The sequence below is a fragment of the Netta rufina genome (assembly GCF_964035555.1).
Source record: "Netta rufina genome assembly, chromosome: 13".
Taxonomy (NCBI): domain Eukaryota; kingdom Metazoa; phylum Chordata; class Aves; order Anseriformes; family Anatidae; genus Netta; species Netta rufina.
In genome coordinates, this window is record NC_140136.1 from 14714929 (window position 1) to 14722811 (window position 7883).

A 7883-nucleotide genomic window follows, 5' to 3' on the forward strand; every position below is an offset into this window, starting at 1 on the left:
TCTGTGCCAACTCACTGAGTTTGGTCGTCACTTCTGGGTGTGCCGGGAAGCTGCAGTGCGTGTCCGTGGGGCAGAAATGACACATCCCAAAGCCGTGGCTGCTCCCCGCAGCCTTTTCCTTCCACCTGGCTGAATGATCTGCAGTGGAGGTGATCCAGGCGGCGTGCACAGGGCGGACCTCAGCAACAGGGAAACTGCAAATAACCTGAAGCACCATTCCTCATGCCAAATGGTAATCGTGGTGCTTATAGAGGAACGTAAATTTCATAATCAGCTGTAGTCTGCAGCTGGAAAAATACAAGTATATAAAGTGTTTTTAAATTATTACTGTTCAGGGATCATAAGACAAAGATTAGTTGTCTAAATCTGTCTCATAAACAAATTAACACAGTGCTGCTTTCTGTTCAAAATATGATTCTTGTCGGAAGGATTAAACGTGTTAAATCCAGCTAGAATATGCTGTGATCATGTTTTTTAGCAAAGCTGCAATAATCAGACATTTACAACTAATAAATCGGTACTCTAATTCCTCTGCAATAAGGCTTTGAAATATAATCTGTCATTTCAGATTTATAGAACATGACTTTTCATAATTATAATTCTCAAATGCACATTACTAGTTATAATTAAATTCACTTTCAAAAAATCTGAAGCATTTTTGTGGATTATCTGTTCATATTATGTTCTAATGGTAAAATTAATGTATAATCTGTTGAATAAATTTGGTTAGTTCTTGGATAGAAAAATATGCTCCACTCTTGATCAAGTCCTGGAAACTTAGATAAGAAGAACAAAAATGTGTACTGTATATCTTAAGAGGGCTCTAACAAAGCCAGATCAAACTCAATCATAGGCAAAAAGGAGAACTTTCCTTCATAAAAGAAGAAATGAAAGGATTTCAACTAATTTAAAAGAAATTAAAAAATATTAAATTATAGCTCGATTAGAAAAGATGTTAAATATTGGCTCTGGTTAGGATGTAACAATGGATTAAATTATAGACTCATTCAACTGAAGAATGAATCCCTATTAATGGGAACAAGTATATTTATTTGTGGATGTTGGTTCAATAAAAGCTAAAGTGTATCACTTTTTCAGCTTAATGTTTCTCATTAATAAGATACCTAAGAACCTGATGTATTTCTCACCGTTATTATCAGACTGCACAGTTACTTCACTAAGGCAGAAGCTCAGGCTTTCAGATTTCAGCTTTAAAGCCAGTGGGTCAGATCCTCACCCAGTCGTGGGAGCTGGCAGGGTGCTCACCCAGCGGCTGCTCCCCTGCTGTATAACCCTTCAGATTTACGTATAACCCTTTAGATTTGCATGCATTGAATAACAAGAGTCATTTCTTCTGCCCAGTGCTTATTTGAGGAGCACAGACAAGAAAACCATGTTTCCTCTGTGTAGTTGGGGCAGCTCAGAGCATCAGAGGACAAAATCACTGCTGGGTTTGGTGTCCTGGAGCCCTACCTCCCACTTCATCGTGGGCTGCAGAGGAGCTGAGCGTTGCTACTCTTCCCCAGGACCTGCAAGCCCGTCCCTTCTCACTTGCCTCTCCCCTGAGGATGACCAGGACACAGCCGGGGTCTGTAAGGTCCCGTGCCCTAGGAGAGGAGCAGACTGTGAGCTTCACGACTCATTTTAGTAAGCGTGATCTGGCTAGGAGGCTGTGGGTTCGATTCCCTGGCATTTTCCTTCAGTGCATGTAGGTATCAAATTATATCAGTACATGTAAAGCTGTGCAGCTAACCTTTAATGTGCAGGTCATCTTACCCTTGGGAAAGCTTGTGGGATGGTCCAAAGTCAATAGGAAGCTGCAGTCTTAGAGATGAAACATTTTCAGTGAAAGCAGGTCATTCACATCCAAACACTGCTGTCGGGCTGGAGGAAGGCAGCAGCTCCATTTAACTGCCTTCCTTGGGTAGGTTTTAGGCCAGTTAGCAACTGGTCTGTAACTTTCTGCTCCCCGTACAAGCAGTAACGTTTTACTTCTGTTTAAAACCCTAACCTTCAGGCTGATTCAGCCTCCCTGACCGAAGGTAGTAAAAGAGTAACTGTGTAAAGTACTGAGTAAAGACGGGGTTGAATAGTGCCAAATCAGCCTACAAATGGGAAATGTAGGAGAAATAGTTAAAAAATAAAAAAATAATAAAAAAAAATCATTGCTTTACCAGTCAAAAAGGATGTAAAAAGCTTTTTTTTAATTTTCTTGCAAATAAGCCTGAAATTTTATGTGTGCTTTGGTACAAAGGCAGATGGATTTGAACAGGGTTAGGAACTGGCTGTCCTGTTAGGGCTGAAAGCTTTTTGGAAGAGGCGTACTTAGGAGAGTGAGAAGGCTGAAAGGATTGAGAGCAGGAGGGATTGGGAGAGAGAGAGGGAACCTGGCGCTCCTGTGACCCATTGCATAAAGATGCCATATCATGCTGAACAATTTCCCTACTCACAGCAAACAGTGGTAGTTTCTGTGTTTTGTCACAGCAGTAGAAACACCCAGCTGCTGAAAGAAAGTCCTTGCCCCAAAGAATTTATAAACCCCAGAGATCATTTAGGGTGAAGCTGGCAGGTGAGACCAAGGCCTGGAGAAGGAACATGACCTGTGTGAAGTGCCACATGAAATTAGCTGTTATACGGAATCTGTAATCACGGTCTCCTATCCACCAGCCTTGTGTACCGAGCCGTCCAGCCCTCCTCACATGCCTGCCTTTCCTCGAAGGCTGAGAGAGAACAGACAGCAGGCAAGTGCAGTAAATAAATAATTCAGGGGCTGTTTGTAATGATCGATGGAGCATCCCAAATTAATGCGTGCTGGTCTGCGAGCAAAATGGTGTATGAAAACCAGGGTCATTTAGGGACAGCTTGTTCATGTGTTCACTCTACTCAGTCTTGAGTTTGTATCCTAATGGAATGCATTAATAAACCCTTAATAGTGCATTAATAAACCTTTTATAATGCATTAATAAACCTCGCCATACAATTTAAGTAAAATCAAAATCAGTTACGTGGTTCGCCAATAACCTGGTACTGATCAGTAACAGCATAAGCAGTAGAAAGTGCGGGGGTATGTTTGATCAAGTGCTGAAAGAGTATTTTTCACCAAAAACAGGTAGGAAAAAGAAATTGAGCCAGCCCATCTGAGGCTGCACTCCTTGAGAGAACTTGGGGCTGGGGTCTACGCACAGCCCAGGCCGTGGAGGTGCTAAGTTAGTGCTCTGAAAGGATGGATGCTTATCTGTCACTAAGCTGCCCGCTTAGTTAGGAGGCTGAAAGCACTATTAAAAAATACAATTGCCATTACTAAAAATAGCCATTAATGGGATATGTTTAGAAAGAGCAGGAAAGCAGGTACTAAGGTGTAGGGTTTGGACCATCCAGCTGCGGTACGGCCGTGGCAGCCGGGGGAGGCTGGCAGCTTGGCCTGCAGCGAGGCAGTCCTGCTTGGTCGTGTTGTAGGGACCTCGGGCTTCAAGGTGCGGGCAAGCGTAGGGGGAGGAGTGAGCATTGAACAGTGTCCTCTGCTTCGTTTTTGGACGTGGATTCCTATGTGGGTGATAAAATTGTTCCTAATACTTATAGCTCAAGGTTTGGCAAAGGTGTAATGTCCTTGGACATCAGGTTTAAGTTAAATAAGGCTTTGTTTCTAGAACATATGGCGTTTGATGATCAGATGGAGAAGACACCCATGTGTCTGGCTGTCTTCTGGGGGAGTTGTGAACTCCCGGAGCAGTTGTTGCTCTGCTCCCTGAGCACAAGGGCTGAGGCTCAGGAGGTGATGTGTTTGTGGTGGCTGCAGGACCAGGCGTCTCAGCAAGCAAGCACGTGAAGGTGTGAATAATTGGGGATGTGTGCACATGGGATCATATCCACCCTTACCAATGTCTTGTCAGTGGTAGTGCTATTATCACTTCACGTCCTTTTTGATCACATTCTTCCTGTGTTCTTTTCCTCTGGACATATAATGTATCACATCATCATGCTAAATTTGTTATAAGGCTTTTGTGGCTTTTTATTTTTTCTTCCAAATCCTGAAAACCTGCTTTGGCTCCTTGAAAAGACGTAGAGGATCTTTCTCACATGAGAACTGTGTTGGAAATACTGTGTTAATGGCTGCTTTGTGCTGCTTAATCTGGCTTTACCAAAAATAAAAATAAAAATAGAATATCACTGAAGAACAGGATTTCCCAGGAAGTACAGAACAAATAACTCACGCACATCCCAGGAGCTGGGCAATTGCTACACGTTAGCAATGACTGAGGATGGAGGAGCTAGCTGTATCTGCTGCAGCAGTCTTTTTTTCCTCAACAACAACAAAAACATATTTTTCCTCATGTTGAGCGTTCATACTTCAGAACATGGATTGCAGATGTGTGTTCCCCCACCACCACCCCAAATGCATTTGCCGGTGTGTCAGATACATGCAAATATTTTAAAATTTGCCAATCTGCTTCAAGATGTACAGTAGCACGATAGAATGGAAATAGAAATCCTTATTCCCGGAGACTCACAGTGCCACAACGGGACAGCCTCCCTGCCGATGGGCACAGGATACTGTGACAAAGATTATTGAAGGGCACGTCAATAGTGGAGAACAAGAACAGGCCATACACAGGTTCCCATGGCTGGCAACCTGCCCCTAGGCATGGAGACCCACGGGTGCCCACTGGCCTCTCTGCATGGAGATTTGCTGGAGGCTGGGGAGAGGCAAGGAGCTTTGCAGTAGCTCTTGTTCTTGCACAGGTAGCATAAACAGCACTACCTAGGACTCACTGCTTTTGCTGAGGGATTTTCTTATCTATTTCTGGCTTGTTTTCTTCTCTTTTACCTTTGTGATTTGCCTTAAAACAGATCCCAAACAAGAGATCTTCTACTTAACACCGAAGGGCTGCAGGTGAAGCACATGAAATGAAATGCAATTCCCACCTTCACCGTGCTCTGAGCGATTGCCAGGCATCTGATTGTGTTCTGAAAGCAGCCGAGCCCTTGCTAGCCAAAGAGGACGCCTGCAAATCCCAGTAATATTCACAGTATCCTCGGCATCTTGCAGGATTCTGCCCCTGCGAGCAGGTGCTTTCCTGCCTTTCTGCTCTGGATTCACCGTTGCCTGTTTCTTTTTGTGGTCACTGGTGCCAACAGGAGCTCAGCCTGAGGCTGAGCCTCTCAAAACAATAAAACAAAAACAACACCCTTAAACTCTTTTGTCAAATCTCTTGATGGAAACTGCTCTACAACAGATCATAGTGTGTAACACAGGATCTCAGGTCAGAAAAAAGGTGTCACAGTTTCTCTCATGACTATTTACAAGGTTCAGTTAGACTTTATGCCAGAGTTGGGTGCCACTGACTTCTGTAGGACTTTGAGGCTCCAGCCTTCATGCATCCGAGACCAAGAAGCAAATCAGCCTTGGGGGCATCATAAAGGTTCCACCAAAGACAGAATATACTTATCTTCCCAAAACAGGGCTGGCAGACCCAGAAATATTTGTGTTTTTAATCTGGAATTCACATATAGTTTTCTGGAGCATCACATACTCTGCTGGGAAAATTGTCAATTATTTATTTGAGTACTGGAGGAAAATCAAGGGCACATCAAGGCAATTCATACCTTTTGATGCAGTCTAAAACGTTGAAATTCCACTCTGGCAAAATGCTCACAATTTTTTTTTTTTCTTCCTCTGAACTTGACAATGTTTTCCTTATTTTTGCTGGGAAACGAATGCATCTGTTTTCTTAACAAATGGAAGTGTTTGACTTACAGATGCTGCCTTTCAAATCAAAGCCTACTAAAAATCTGATATGGCCAGGGAACATGTCACATATTTTCCAGTTAGTGGGTGAGAACTTTTTCTGCGGCTGTACTGTGTGTCTTGGCAAGTGTCTGTGCAAATATCCCTTCCCCAGATTTATCAGTGCAAAGTTCCTAAAATCTGCGGTTGAGAAGTAGTGAAAGAAATGTTTACTCAGGAAGGAGCCGTGCAGTGTTGTAGCATCCCAGCTGTGGTTATTTCTGTTTTCTGGAGCACAAGCTGCTGTAAGGACGGGTCAGGGACTTGTTCCTACACAGCCGTGGTGTTTGGTGGCCAAAGTCCCTCCTTGAGGACAGATGCTGAATGCATATTCTGAAATGTGTGCATCCTGCTGGCAAAAAACGCTGGTAGTGCTGCATAGGAGGGCTGGAGCAGTACTGAGGGTGAAGAAAATACACCTGCCTCTCTTCTATTAAAGGGTGCAAGGAAGGGGAGGAGCTGACGGCCTTCAAATTCCAGACTTTTCACTCTGAGCTTGTGGGATGGGGGAATGAGGACTAATTAACATTGTTTTCCTTCGGTGCTTCCTGCAGGTTCCCAGCAATATGCTAACTTCGGCGAGATCTGGTTGTTGACAGTGTCTCATACAGCAAACAGGCGCTGCTGGGTATTTGTTGTGGAGGTCTTTCAAGACAGGATTAGCATCAGTGTGATGTTAATGGCAGGTTTTTACATGTCTGGGCTCCCTCGGTTTGTTTTGTGATTTGACAAGACGGCATTTGCGATTATGAGACTTCAGCACAGGTCTCTATTCACTTGTCTACTGTTGAATGTTAATTCAGATATGAATGGGATATAAATTAGTTGCACACAAGCCCTTCCTGAATAATGTTTTGTACATACTAGCTGTAATGCTTTTGACTGTGGTGTATTTAAAGATGCAAGAACAGATTTGCACACTGCATTTAGTTTGATAGTTTATTAATAAACATTAAATAACAGCAATTTTGTCTTTGCTAACCCACTTCTTAGTAAGCCAAAAAAGTCTTATTTAAATATAGGCATGTATAAGCTAGCTGCAGGCAAGTTATTTTTATTATGAGCTCCAACATTAGAAGCCAATCATACAAACCTGTTACTGTTGCATTAAGAGTAACTGATGTGGGTCTGGTTGGATTCAGAGCACTGAACTACCACGGTCACGGATGCACCAATGATGTATCACACCCTTCCTCTAGTCACGTTCAATGAGAACTATCATGGCTAGGAGCAATGCAGTTCAGTGCAGTTTTTTACAGCAACAGGTACGCGGGTTCTTTGGATTGCCGGCAATAATTTACTGTCTGCAAAAGCAAGCTAGCATGCATGAAATACACAGGTGCACAGCCTGGAAATTAATGTGTTAAAAGGCACAAAGACTCTATAGAGATTTCTGAGTATTTGCGGAGACACCCGGTACAACCAAGTCTTCAAATCACACCCAAAGGCATCCCAACAGGGAGGAAGAGAGGCTCAGCCCGTCGACTGATCCCAGAAGTCAGGAGGTCCTTGTGATGGTATATTCCTTGGTGATGGTGTTTCCCCTGATGGTGATATCTTCCCTCACATCCCCTCTGTCTTGGGCCAGTGTATGTTGTTTTCTATCTTTCAGGTGGAGCTCGAGTGGCTCTAGTCAAGCATATCTGAGTTATGACTGGTGAAAAGTTTTCCCGTCTCCGTTTAAAGGAATAGGCTCTGAGAAATTCAGATCACATGCTCCGTGAGGGGTGGTCGCACCTTGGAGGCGGGTAGCTTTTGGGATGGAGGTGGGTTTTGGTATTATAATGATATTATAATGAGCAAACGTACACTAGGGTACAGCATCTTGTCAAAAACATGACATGTCCTTGGCTCAGGGTAGCAAAAAGTGCAGCTTATCGGTCTCGGTGTGCACAAGAACAATCGAGTCCCCAGCTGGTACAGAGCCTAGCCGCGGTGTCTCCACTCCATCCTGTGCTCTGTGCTGTTCCTTACAGCCAGCACACCAGGTTCCCCCCATCGGATAGCATCTAAGGTTGGGAGCCTAGGGAACGCTCAGGTAATGCAGCTACACCCTACCCTGAAAGCCTCTTCAATGCTGTACATTTTCTTTAAAATG